Here is a 15117-nt window from a genome sequence, read left to right on the forward strand (position 1 = left end):
AGAACGGGATCCATTTGTACTCACCATCACATTGGTACTAACTGATCAACACTAGGTTGATCACATGGCAGAAATACTCTCTAGGGATTAGGGGGTTGGCGGGGCAAATCTACAACTAAAGGACTCGGGGAGCACTAAAGGGAGGGAAGGGCACGCCTTTAATCCGCATTTGGGTGAGGCAAAGACATACAGTGTAACTATAATGTTTGTACCCTCACAAAACCCTGGAATAATAAATAAAAAAGAAAAAAAAGAAAGAAATTAGTCTTAAATAGTTAATTTGTAGAGGTAGGAAGGAGAAAAATTCTTCTGCTATGAGTTTTCCCAAATGCATATGATATTCCCAATTATATCTAAATGAGTAGATAAATTAGGTCACATTTAATTGACATGTTAAACAATTATTAGATATGAATGTTATTTTAATACTGAGTTGAACTTTATATAAATCAGGTTTGTTTTCTTAGATATGTCAATGGGAATGTAATTTTCAGCCTCAAAATTTGCCCCATATTTATTATGAAGATTGTTTATAATCAGTTTATGAAAAATTTTAATCAAAATTTTAGCCATTTTGGTATGTAGTAGTATCTTATTTTGGTTTTAATTTGCATTTTCCTGATGATTTTGAGTATCTTTTCATGTGCTAATTGGCCATTTATTTATCTACTTTCTGAACTGCCCAAATCATTACCCATTTTAAAAAAATTGGTTTGTTTGCCTTATTGATTTGTAAGCATTCTCTCCACATTCTAGATAACAATACTTTGGCAAATAAAAGTATTGAGAATATTTTCTCTTATTCTCTTTCTTTCCTTTTAGTTGTTCATAATTTATTAAGAACAGTTTTTAATTGTGATAAATTAACATATTAATCAGTATTTTCTCCTATGGTCAATGCTTTTTGTGTCCTATCTAAGAAATCTTTTGTCTGTGGCAAGATCATGAAGATTCCATGTTTTTTTCTTATGTTTTCTTCTAGAAGTTTTATAGATTTAGTGTTTGCATGTAGGTCTATGATTCATTTCAAGTGCATTTTTATGTATGAAATGAGGTAGAGGTTGAATTCACTTTTTTCCATGTAGATATCCAGTTGTTCCAGCATGCAGTATCCATTCTTTGAGTATGAGCAGAGACAGTAAATACAGAAACCAGAGTATATTTTTATTGTTAGCAGTTCAGTTGGTATTTTTTATTGAAAACAAATACATGTGGTGTAACCTACAGATTTGTTCTGTATGAACAAGTAGATTTTGAGAAACTGAATGTTAGCACCCAGAATTAAGATAACACATTCAAAATACAAACTAGGTAAGCATTGAAAAAAATAATTGAATTCCAGATGAAATACCACTACAGTTCCAAGTTTGTACCAAACTAAGGGCTATAAAAATTGATAGCTTTAAAATATATTTTATAAGCAGAGAAAAAATAATAAGCACAGAGTAAAAGGTGGCCTTAAAAATTAAAAAAAAAATTACTCAACTAAGGCCTTTTTATTCAGAAACTTCAAAGGAAAGAAAAGAAAAATCTACATTTCTGTTGGTGATTTTTTAAAGATCCAATGAAACCAGGAAAGCTCTGGGAAGGAAACCTAGAGATGGGCAAGTATAATTTTTTTAGTGGTATATTTTCAAGCTATAGACTAAACAAGTTAATATTGCACCTTAAGTAATATTCTAAAGTTGATGAACAAAACCCTGGTTTCTTTATAACAGTTAATAAAAAAGAAACCAGTGTGGTGTCACTAAGAAAAAGTCATGTTAGCCTAACCTGAGTTCATTTTTTGACAGATCTGCTCCTTTGTGAGATGAAGTAAATGTGATAAACATACCACGTTTATAGTTCAATAAAGGGTTTGATAAGTTCCATGATGATATTGTTAAGGTGGAAAATATGGACTGGAAACTTAGATAATTTATTATTTTACGTATACAAAAGGATATTTCTATAGCCTTACCATAGGACTTGGTGCTTGTCTCTATTCTGTTCATTTTTATCAATTCCTTTACTTATATGTATATAGAAGGCATACTTTTCAAATTTGCAAATCATGATGAGCTATGAGGATAGTGCATATGTGAATAAAGAACCAGAATCCCAAAAGATCTCATCTATCTGATTGGAATCATGGGCCAAATTTCAACAAGTTTACAATGAATGAGATAAAGTCATACACTTGAGTCTAAGAGATTCCTGCTATGTAAGTGACTAGTGGAAGAGATTTGACTTAACATGTAAGTAAAAGATTTTAGTCAGTGGTAAGCTTGTTGTGAGTCTGAGGTGATATGGCTGTCAAAAACAAAAAAAGCAAAACAAGAAGTATGTTCTTAAGCTGCATTAATGAAAGTCTCTAAGAAAGGGAGTTAATGGTTCTTTTTTAGTCAGATCACACTTGGAATATTTTGTTCAGTTCTGGGCATCCTAGTTCAAGATAGTTACAAGCAAGTTGGAATGTGTTCAGAGGAAAGTATGAAGAGGGGTGGGCTGAAAATTATATAAGGCTGGGTTTAAGGTGTTGGGGGTATTTAGTTTATAGAAGAGAAATACTGCAGGGGATAGAAGTATCTAAAGGCTCTTCTTGGAAATGAGAGTAGGTATATTCTGCCTGGTACCAAGAGGCAGAATTAGGATCCATAGATAGAAGTTATAGGGAGACAGGTTTCCCTGAGCATAGGGAAGAACAGTCAGGGTTATTAGAAAGTAGACTGGGCAGTCTGGGTGGAGCTACCCTTGCTGGAGGAGCTGGATAACTGCTTGGTAGGCATAACATAGAGTGGATTTATGTACAGTCATGTGTCCCTTAACTACAAGGATACATTCTGAAAAATGCAATTTTGTTATATGAACATCACGGAGTGCACTTATCAAAAACCTAGGTGATATAGCCTACTACATACCTAGGCTATATGGTATAGCTCATTGCTCCTAGGCTACAAACCTGTACAGCATGTTACTGTACTGAGTACGGTAGGCAATTATAACACAATAGTAGGTATAATATTTATGTGTGTAAACATAGAAAACATGTAGTAAAAATGTGATATAATCTTACCGGACCAACTTCGCATTTGTGGTCTGTCATTGATAGAAACATGATCATGTGGCACATGACTGTATCTAGACTAACTAGATGCATGGACTAACTAGATGATTTTTTTTTTTTTTTTTAGATGATTTTTAAAATTCTTTTTAAGTGTGAAGTTTTAGAATTCAGCAAAATGACAGAGGCAACCTGGAGCATGAAATTCGATATTGTATTTCTGAAGCAAAGCTTGCAAAATGAAAGAACTTTTAAGTCAGGAGCCCTGGTGTCTACTCTGGCCCTGTTGCTGTTCAGCTGAACGTATCTGTGAAATTCAAAGGTCATACAAGATCTTCAAACTCAATTGTGGTTCTCAAAAATTCTATTTTTGTTATGAATTTTGTAGCCCAGTGCTTTAGGAAGAGGAGGGAGGATTGGCAGTAGGTTTGGTAAAGCTCCAAACTCAGAGACATTTGTAAGAAAAGAGGTAAAACATGGCTTGCTGTGAGCAAGCTGGCAGAAATCAAGTAGGAATTGAAGAGATTGTACAAAGGTTATGTGGAAAGGACAAAAATGATTGCTTTTCTAGTCTTTGTTTACTCTAGTGTCTGGCCTCTTAAAGGGTTTTCTTATTGGATAAATGACATTGTTTCCTCCCTTCCACGTTGGAAGAAAATAATAGATTTTTTTTCTATAACTTATTCTAACTATCTGACTGTTATTCTAATTCTAATTGCTGATATCTTGGGATCTCTGGACTTTTGAAGCTTTTAATTAAGGTCTTCAATTTTTAAAAATCTGTTTTTATTTATTACTACAATTTTGGTATGAAGGAATCTTAAATACAGGTTAAAAGACTTTTAACACATCTATACATTTTAATGAGGAAAATTTTAAATATTACTTTTGATAATTATGAGAAAGTATGTGGAAATAGCTGAAATATCAGTTACATTGTGACTTAATGAGAACACTTGCATATTTTATTTTCTTAGAATAATATATTAATACTCATTCTTCAGAGATTAAAGTTATAATAGCTCTATATCATTTATCATTTTAGCTTTTACATAGTTATAAAGCTCAGAAAATTGTAGATTCTTATCCTGTGAAAGTCACTTGGTAGAAGGGTCAGTATGTAGTGGAAGTTTGAATCAAAACCTAACCAAAACAAACAGCCCCCTGAAACTCTCTGATAGAGTTGTAGTGTAAGCAGCTACGGCATATACTGACCTTGTATCTTGTCAAAATAAGTGTTAATGTATTTTTCTGTGTGAGTTTGAAACATTTTCACCTTCTGGAGTTCTTCACTAGGATAATATCTTTCCCTGTTAGAAAATGGATACAGAAACAAAAGTTGATATCTTTTGTGGTCTATTCCTATATGTGTTTGTGTTTGTTTTCATGTGACTTCTCTGGCCACTTCCTCTCTCTAAACTGATAGAGTTCTTTAAAAAAGTTTGATAGTAGTAATAGTCTTTGATATTAATATTTTTTTCCAAGCTTCATTTTAAAATTAAAAACATATATTTTTTAAAATGACAAGTCTAAATCTTCAGCCTCCTGAAAATCACTATACTGCAGTATAGTTATTCCTGAGGGCAAGCCAGCATAATTTGCTATTACTCACATCTAGAGTAAAAATTAACCTTTCTAGTTTGCAGACCTATTAGAGATTATTTGCTACACCTCCACCCCTATCATTTATATTCCCACACACATGCACACAGACCTTTTTTTCTTTTTTAAAGTTTAAATGAAATGTTTAAGCGCTTATGTATGAGTTTGGTAGCATTAATGTTGACTATAGAAGAAGTGATTAAATAAATGTCACTATAGAGAGGGTAATTTGTTGCTAAAAGACTTGGTGGGTGGTTTTGGTATTCACCTAAGGTGAGAGGAGCCATCTGTTTAATTTAGTACTGGGGCTGGAAGAAAATAATACAAATAATAATTAACATTGGTCATACTGTGGGGTAAGGAATTAAAGAGCCCTCTGTAGACTTTTCTGAGATTCATCAAATATTAACATTTCGGCATATCTCCTTTATTATTTTCTTCTTTCTCTCTCTGTATTCATTGTCTTATTGCTTTAGCTAGTACTTCCAGTATGACATTGAAAACTAGTGGTGAGAGGGGATATCCTTGCCTTTTCCTGATGTTAGTGGGAAAGCTTTGAGTTTCTTGCCATTACTTATGATGCTAGCTATAGTTTTTTTGTAGGTATTCTTTATCAAGTTGAGAACATTCCTCTATATTCCTAGTTAGCTGAGAGTTTTTGTCATGAATAGGTGTTGGATTTTGTCAAATGCTTTTTCTGCATCTGCTATGATCATGTGGTTTTTCTTTTTTATCCCGGTGCTGTGATGGATTACCTTAATTGATTTTCAAATGTTAAGCCACCTTTGTATACCTGGGATAAATCCCACTCGGTCCTGTGTATAATTCTTTTTATATATTGTTGAATTCTATTTGCTAATATTTTGTTGAGGATTTTTCTATCTGTGTTCATGAAAAAAAAATTTTATTTTGAGATAGGGTCTTGCTTTATTGCCCAGGCTGGAATACAGTGACACAATCGTAGTTCACTATAGCCTTGAACTCCCTGCCTGAAGCAATCCTCCTGCCTAAGTCTCCTGAGTAGCTGGGACTACAGACATGCGCTACCACACTTGGCTAATTTTTAAATTTTTTATAGAGATGGGGTCTCTCCTTGTTATCCAGGCTGGTCTTGAACTCCTGGCCTCCAGCAATCCTCCTGACTTGGCTTCCCAAAGTGCTGGGATTACAGGCATGAGCCACTGTGCCTGGCCAAGAAATATTGCTGTGTAGTTTTATTTTCTGGTAGTATCTTTGTCTGGTTTCAGTATTAGGATAATGCTGGCCTCATAGAACGAGTTAGAAAGTATTCCCTCTGCTTCTAACTTCCCGAAGAGATTGTAGAGAATTGGTATAATACCTTCCTTAAATATTTGGTATAATTCACTAGTGAGCTAATCTAGGTTTGATGCTTTCTGTTTTAGAGGGTTATTAATTGTCGATTGAATGTCTTTAATAGATATGGGCCTATTGAGATTGTCCTTTTTCCTCTTGTGCGAATTTTGGCAAATGATGTCTTTTAAGGAATTGGTTCACTTCACATAGGTTTTCAAATTTGTGGGCTTAAGGTTCATAGTATTTATTATCCTTTGAATGTCTATAGGGTCTGTAGAGATGTCCCCTCTTTCATTTCTGATATTAGTAATTTGTGTTCTTTTTTTTTCTTAGATTGACTAGAGACCTATTAATTTTAGAGCCAGCTTCTAGTTTTGTTGATTTTCTATTTTCAGAGTTTCGTTGATTTCTGCTTTAATTTGTATTGAATTCTGCTCTAATTTTTATTATTTCTTATCTTCTGCTTATTTTGGATTTAATTTTGCTCCGTTTTGTTTTATTTCCTAAGGTGGAAACTAGATTATTGATTTTAAATCTTTCTTCTTTTCAAATACAGATGGCTCCTGACTTAGGATAGTTTGACTTACGATTTTTCAACTTCATGATGGTGAGAAAGCAGTACGCATTCAGTAGAAACCTTACCTTTAAGCACCCATGCAACCATTCCATTTTTCACTTTCGGTACAGTGTTCAGTAAATTACACGAAATGTTCAACACTTTATTATAAAATAGGCTTTGTGTTAGATGGTTTTGCCCAACTGTCAGGTAATGTAATTGTTCTGAGCACATTTAAGGTAAGATAGGCTAAGCTATGATGTTCATTAGGTTCAGTGTATTGAATACATTTTTGACTTAGAATATTTTCAACTTGTGATGGGTTTATCAGGATGTAACCTATCATTAAGTCAAGGAGCATCCAATGCTGTACATTTCCGTCTGAGCATCCCACAAATTTTGGCAAGTTGTGTTTTCATTTTCATTGAGTTCAAAATATTTTTCAGTTTCTCTTGAGATTTTTTCTTTAATCCATGTATTATTTAGAAATATGTTTAATTTCCTTATATTTTGGGATTTTCCAGGTATCTATTATGATTTGTTGTTTAATTCTGTTGTGATCTGAGAGCAGAAATTGTATGTTTTCTATACATTTAAGTTGGATTTGTTTTATGGCCCAGCATGTGGTCTACCTTGGTGAATGTTCCATGTGAGCTTGAGAAAAATGTGTATTCTGCTGTTTTTGGATGAAGTAGTCTATTGATGTTGATTATATCCAGTTGAGTGATGGTGGTATTGAGTTCAACTATATCCTTACCAATTTTCTGCCTGTTGGATCTGTCCATTTCTCACAGAAGGGTGTTGAAGTCTCCAATTGTGATAATGGTTTCATCTATTTTTCCTTGCAGTTCTATTAGTTTTCGCCTCAGGAGGTTTGATGTTATGTTGTTATGTGTATACACATTGGGGATGGTTATGTCTTCTGGGAGAATTGACCCTTTTATTATTATGTAATGTCCTTGCTTATCCCTGATAACTTTCCTTTTATTTATTTATTTATTTTGAGACAGAGTCTCACTCTTTTGCCCGGGCTAGAGTGAGTGCCGTGGTGTCAACCTAGCTCACAGCAACCTCAAACTCCTGGGCTCAAGCGATCCTTCTGCCTCAGCCTCCCGAGTAACTGGGACTACAGGCATGTGCCACCATGCCCGGCTAATTTTTTTCTATATATTTTTAGTTGTCCGATTAATTTCTTTCTATTTTTTTTTAGTAGAGATGGGGTCTCACTCTTGCTCAGGCTGGTTTCGAACTCCTGAGCTCAAACAATCCGCCCACCTCAGCCTCCCAGAGTGCTAGGATTACAGGCGTGAGCTACCGCGCCCGGCCCTAACTCCTTTAATTGAAGTCTGCTCTGTCTGAAGTTAATGTAGCTACTCCTATCTTTTGATTAGTGTTAGCATGTTATGTTTCTTTCCATCTATTTACTTTTAATCTATACATGTTTTTATATTTAAAGTGTGTTTTTTATAGAAAACATATAGTTGGGTCTTATTTTTTGAACCACTCTGACAATCTTTGTCCTTTATTGGTGAATTTAGACCATTGACATTTAAAATGTTTATTGGTATAGTTGGATTCATAGCTGCCTTATTTGTTACTGTTTTCTATTTGTTGCCCTTTTTCTTTGTTCCTTTTTAAAAATCTGCTTTTTCTGCCTTTTGTGGTTTTAATTGAGCATTTTTTTTCTTTGAGACAGAGTCTCGTTCTGTCACCTGGGCTCGAGTGTAGTGGTGTCATCATAGCTCCCTGCAACCCCCACTCCAGGGCTCAAGCTATCCTCTTGCCTCAGCCTCCCAAGTAGCTGGGACTACAGGCGCGCACTACCACGCCTGTCTAATTTTTCTATTTTTTGTAGAGATGGTGTCTTGTTTTTGCTCAGGCTGGTCTTGAATTGCTGAGTTCAAGTGATCGATCCTCCTGCCTCTACCTCCCAGAGTGCTAGGATTACAGGTGTAATGCACTGTGCCTGGCCTTATTGAGCTATTTACATGATTCCATTTTCTCTCTTTTCTCATTTTTTCTCTTTTCTTATCAGTTATGTTTTTTGTTTGGTTTGGTTTTGGTTTTTTGTTTTTACTTTTTTTAGTAGTTGCCCTAGAGTTTACAATATACCTTTACAGCTAATCCAAATCCACTTTCAAATAATGCCATATCACTTCACAGGTAGTGTGAGTACTTTATAATAACAAAATAATCTTTATTCCTCCCTTCTGTTCCTTGTATCATTGCTGACATTCATCTCACTTATATATAAGTATACATAAGCATATATATGTACACAATATATCATAAGCATATACAATCAAACACATTGTTGCTATTATTATTTTGAACAAACTGTTTCAAAGCAAATTTTAGTTTTAAATTACTGATCTGATGATTGAGACATCTTTGCTGTATGTGATTCTGGTTCTGATGTTTGCTCTGTCTCTTCAAACTGCATTTTTTCTACCTTTAGGATGCTTTGTAATTTTTTTCTTGATAGCCAGATGTGATGTACTGGATAAAAGGAACTGCTGTAAATAAGCCTTCAGGGACGTGGTAAGGGCTATGAGGAGGGGGTAAGGGGAAAAATTCTATAGTCCTATGATTAGGTCTCAGTATTTCAGTGAGCTTGTGCCTCTGGACTGTGAACTTTAGAAGCGCATCTCGGTTTCCCTTCCCCGCACCCCCTTAAATGGGGCAGCATGGCTAGAGTGGACTGGAGGTATAGGTATTTTCCCTCCCCCAGGTAAGTTAGGCTCTGATACTACCCCAGCAGCTTAGGCTCTAGTGAAACAGTTTCTCTTGGGGGCTGACCTTGTTAAGAACAGAACGAGTTCTGGCATATTTTAATGGTTTCTTTTCTCCTTCCTCTGTCGGAAGAATGAGGGGATTTTTCTCTGATATTTACTGTGAGAATGTGATAGACCTCCAGGAGGTAAAACTTACAAAAATGTACCTACCTCCACTATACTGGGTCCCCCTGGAGTTTTTGTCTCTTAGACTTGTCCATCCTGAGCCTCCAACAGTTCATCAATTACAGTTCAGTTTTCCCTACCCCAGTGGGGAACTGGTTCCCACAGAGGTTTCGGCTCCAGTAAGTTGTGATTCTCTGTATTCATCTGTCATTCTCTCCAATTTTGGGGGCAGTGGTTTGTCCTGTGACCTCCTATTATGGATCCAAGGAGAGTTGCCAATATTTCAGTGCGTTCAATTTTTTCCTTGTTAGGGCAGAGTGGCAACTTCCAATCTTCTTACATGCTGGACCAGAAAGTAGAAGTCTATGTTTAACTTTTTGAGGAACTGCCAAATGGTTTTCCATAGCAGCTATGCCATTTTACAATCCCACCACTAATGTATGAGGGTTCCAGTTTTATCATATCCTTGCCAGCACTTGTTATTGTCTGTCTTTTTAATTATGGCCTTCTTAGTGGTTATGAAGTGGTATTTCTATTTTGATTATAGACTTTATCTAGTAGCTCATTGATTTGCTAGGTAAGGATTTAGATGTCTAACCATGTCCTCCCTGAAGCACACTCACCCTTCATTTTCCCCATCATCTCATTTCCCAGTCAGCTTTACCAGAGTTAGATAAGAATTCATTGTTATGATTTGGTAAATACTGTTTGCGGCTGAGCCGTGTAGTATTATAGGCACATTTCCTTTTTAAAATTTTTTTCTTGTATTAATAATTACTAACTTTGTTTGGTCCCCTCCCCCTCTGCAATTTATCTGTCATTAGTATTCCTAAACTTTTCTGTTAGCTCTCAAAATCCCTCTCAAACATTTAAACACATTGATAATTTATCAGTTCCTTTTTTCCCCTGGAGACCTCCAGTGTCCTGCTCCACCTCAGAATGATTTTTCTGTAGGCCTGTGGCATGAGTAACTTCTCGAGACCTTTTTTTCACTGTTTTACTGGAGGATTAGGCAGATATTAAATCTTCTGGATTTATCTAAATTTCTTGTATTTCTTCTCCCTTTTAAAATCACCGTTATTTTTTTCTAGTTTTGGAAGATTTCCTCAACTTCATCTTCCAACTCTTCATTTTTTGCTTACCTACTGAAAAATAATGATGTAATTTCCAGAATCCTTTCTTATTCATTAAATATTTCTTTTGTATTTTTCATGGTAATATCTTTTGTGTCTCTGAGCATACTGGTGATATTGTCTCGGTTTCTTTCAAGTTCCTTTTTTTCTCTGTTTTTAGCCTCTTGTCTTTTTTTATATTAGAGGCTTTCCTCGAATGATCCTTGGTTGTTCATATTTAAGAGGGAGACTGTACAAAGCTATTTGAAAGTGAAAAACAGAATGGTTGTATGGGTGCTTAAAGGTGAGGTTTCTACTGAATGAGTGCTGCTTTCCCACCATCATGAAGTTGAAAAATCGTAAGTCAAACCATCCTAAGTCAGGAGCCATCTGTATTAGAAAAGAAGAAAGATTTAAAATCGATAATCTAGTTTCCACCTTTGGAAACAAAACAAAGAAGAGCAAACAACTATAATTTGTTTGAAACAGTTTGTTTAAAATAATAATAGCAACAATGTGTTTGATTGTATATGTATATCATGGACTGGTTGCTAACATTTCGTGAGAGGTTGCTGAAAACAAGCGCTCAGCTAAGCACTTTATATGCATTACCTTAACTGACCTTTACATTGGTCCTACGAGTTTCTTATTCACAGAGGAGGAACCTCTTGAGGCTTAGACGGTCCCCACCAGAACAAGGGGAACCGGGATTCAAATCTAGATTTGGCTGTCTTCTTGGGATTCTTTTATTTGTCACATTGTTTTCCTGCCTCCCTTTCAATAAATGCTTTTTTAATACCAGGAAATCCCTTGAGAACCTTAAAGTCAGACAGAAACAAGACAGACGAATGTAGTCACCCAAACCATGCAATTGCAGAATTACAGAAGTGTGATGAGAGTTAATTATGAATATGATTGTTTTGGAGGGCTGGGGAATAGTCAGACTGATATATATATTTATATATTTTTTTCCTATTAAACTCAATTCCAGGGAATCAGGTATATCCTGGGAATACTAATATTTGTGTTAGTGACATGTGAGGCTTATTCCAACAGGACTAGGAAAAAAAAAAAAGAATAAATAATGTGCTAAATTTATGGAATCATTATGGGTGCTACTATGAAACATTAAAGAAAGTAGGAAGTATTATTTGGGAGGACCAGTATTGTACACATATACAGCAGTGATTCATTATAATGCTGTTTGTCTCAGAAATACCTTTCAATTAGAAAAATTATAAATCCTTTATGTTATTGATACTAAACTAAGAAGAAAAAAATATATATTTGGTGGCCTATCAAAAAGTACACTCAGCTCAAATACACCAAACTATGCCTCCTCAATTTGAATGGTGCTGTCCCTGAAAACTGGCAGATAAATATTAGAAATACCTGTCAGAAAAGTCTATATGCATCATCAGTTAAATATTTTTAACCAAAAGCAATAATTCTATGAAAATATTTTTTAAATGATAGGATGATACAAAATGTAATTTAAAAAAAATATTTTTATTTAAATGACAGATGTTTTACATCTCTCATTATTAGAACTGTTCTTCATTTTTACAAAAAAGAAATTTATCCTATATATGTACTTCATCTTGTATTTGTACAATTTTTTCTCTATTGAATTAATTATTACAGCTTGTTAAATAGCTCTTGTGAAGTAAGCATAAAGGAGTATAATTAACTGGAGCTTCAGCAGTGATAGTATAATAGGAGGCAGATGTACCTACTGAAGGATAAAAATAATTACTTGAGAAATAGTAAAGTTAGAGTATTTCTGTGATAAGACAACTTTCCCCCTTTTGTTTCAATATTCACAGCATCCCACCATGAAATGTTCATTTATGGCTAAGAGCCCTTTCCCCTAAAAGGAATAACCTCGTTATTTAGTGAAGTGCCTATTCACATTAAGTTTTGTGTTAATATTTTGAGCTCCCTTTTTCTCATTGTAAGTATATCCTGGATTCTGTGGTAAGAGGAATATTTTGTACTTTTTGTGTTCTAAAGACTTATGGTTCCTTATTTTTAATTTAGAAAAGGCTCGAGGCTTAAATACTAATTACCAAGTTTTGTGGTATAGCTATCTTTTATCTTTGGAAATATTGATTTGAAAACCAATAGGACATAAAAGGTTAAATTTGGTCTTAGCACTTTGAAACGTAAGCTTCTACAAGACAGCAGCTATTTATTGTTATTATGGTATGTGTTTGTTTTTAATTTATTGAGTTTTCCAAAACATTGAGTGGTTACTGTAGCAGATAGACCCAGAAATCCAGGTGGCTTAACCTAATGAAAGTTTATTTTTTGCTTACTTCTCAGTGCAGAGAGAGTATTCCAGGTTGATTGGCTTTCCATGTGGTCATTCAGGGGCCCAGATGCCTTTTATCTTATGACTCTGCCCTCTTTTGCATTCTAGAATCCTTTCCATTCAGATGGTGTAGGGAAAATATACTAGTTTATTATCCATTTTACTCCAGAAGTGACACCAACCACTTTTCACATTCTAGTGGTGAGAAATTTTATGTGGCTTCATCTCAATGCCAACATGGTGGTGGTAGCGGTTGGGGAGGAGTAGTTGGAGTTTCTTGCAGTACTGCCCATGATTAACACTATGCTTTGGACAGAGAGCATGGATCTTTGGTAGTCAGTTTACTGCTCTGCTAAAAAAAATTCCCCCTTTCATAATATTGTTCAAAGATAATAATATTAGCTATCCCTAGATTGTTAGTAGGCAGGAGGCAAGTGAATCCTTGCCTCAAATTCTCATTTCACTTTTAACACATTGACTGCCACACTAGAAAAAAAATTTTTTCCTTAGGGCCACGGTGTTTTATTACGAAATAGAATAAAAACTTCGAAAACAAAATGATCCCTTCTAATTTATTGAAAAATGTGTTATTTTTTACTGTTTTCTGTGCTTGAGTTATAGGCAACTTGAAAAATAGTTCACATGGCTCCCAAGGTGAAGAGATTTGTGAGTTAAATATGCTTCATGAGGCCCTGGGCTCAAAACTAGCGCAAGTTAAATACAACTCACATGGCAGTTAATGTGTTAAACCGCCAAATATTTAGCCAGTTAGTGTCATTTAATCTTATAGTCACTGAACTGTAGTGTTTTAGAACTAGCTGAGGTTTTACTACAGTCCATTTGATAAATTAGAGAATAGGCTCAGAGAAATTGAGAGATATTCCTAAAGTCATTTAGTATCAGACCTAAGAAAAATAAGTTTCCTAACTCCCAGTCTAGAATTCGCTCCTGTGTACAATCTGTTCTCTGTATCTACAGGTTCCTCATCTGTGGATTCAACCAACTGTTGCCTGAAAATATCCCAAAAAAAAAAAAAATAGTACAACAATAAAAAATAATATAGATAAAAAGATAACTATTTACATAGCATTTACATTGTATTTGGAATTATCAGTAATCTAGAGATGATTTAAAGTATAGTGGTGTACCACAAAATAATGTGTTGGTCAATGACGGACCGCATACAAGAAGGTGGTCCCATAATTTCATATTTTTATTGCACTTTTCCTTTTTCTTTTTATTAGAGATGGGGTCTCACTCTTGCTTAGGCTATTGTCGAACTCCTGAGCTCAAACAATCGTCCTGCCTCAGCCTCCCAGAGAGCTAGGATTACAACAAACCTGAGCCATCAAGCCCAGCCTATACTTTTTCTATGTTTAGATACACAAATACTGTTCTGTTACAGTTGCCCACAGTATTCGGTACAGTAACATGCTGCACAGGTTTGTAGCTTAGGAGCAATAGTCTATACCAAATAGCCGAGGTATGCAGTAGGCTATACCATCTAGGTTTGTGTAAGTATACTCTATGATGTTTGCACAAGGATGAAATCACCTAATGACGCATTTCTCAGAACATATCCCTATTGTTAAGCGACATACGACTATATACAGGAGGATACGTATAGCTTATATGCAAATACTACACCATTTTATATTAAGGGACTTGAGCATTCTCAGATTTCGGCATTCATTGTGGGGGGGTCCTGGAACAAATTCCCTGTGGATACTGAGAGACAACTCTACTATGTCATCTTTGAAGGGTCTTCTGTTATAAATTCATATCTCCTAAATTAATACAAATTGTTCCCCCAGATTTGTTTCTTTTAAATACCCTCGTAAGCTACTTATCCTGGATAAAGGGAAATTTTAATTGATGTAGAGAAGAATGAGTCAGGAGGCTGAGCCAAGAGGATCACTTGTGCCCAGGAGCTTGAGGTTGCAGTGAGCTAGGATGACACTACTGTATTCTAGCCGGGGTGACAGAGTGAGACCCTGTCTCAATTAAAAAATAAAACAAAACAAAACAAGAACGAGTGATCTGAAAAGCATTTGTGATGTTGTTTGGGCCTGGCCAGCTGTACTGGAATGCCATATTGACTTTGCATGCCCAAGAAAGAATGGCCCAGGAATCAAAGGGCTACAAAAAAAGGAGGGGAGGATTTCAGAGTCAAGTGGAGCCTATTTCAAAATTTTGATCAGACCTTGGGGAACATTTATGTTAACTTAAGACAAGGAACATACCTGCTCCACTTCTGTTGACTTGGAAAACAATTA

The 15117-nt window shown here is 35.2% G+C and overlaps 1 protein-coding gene across 3 annotated transcripts in view; it reads left to right on the plus strand.

Moving 5' to 3' along the window:
* The window catches only part of EHBP1 (EH domain binding protein 1), a 345442-nt gene that overhangs the window by 48773 nt on the left and 281552 nt on the right, over positions 1-15117 (plus strand). The window lies entirely within an intron of this gene.

The sequence above is a fragment of the Propithecus coquereli genome, unplaced genomic scaffold, assembly GCF_000956105.1.
Source record: "Propithecus coquereli isolate 6110/MARCELLA unplaced genomic scaffold, Pcoq_1.0 Scaffold138, whole genome shotgun sequence".
Taxonomy (NCBI): domain Eukaryota; kingdom Metazoa; phylum Chordata; class Mammalia; order Primates; family Indriidae; genus Propithecus; species Propithecus coquereli.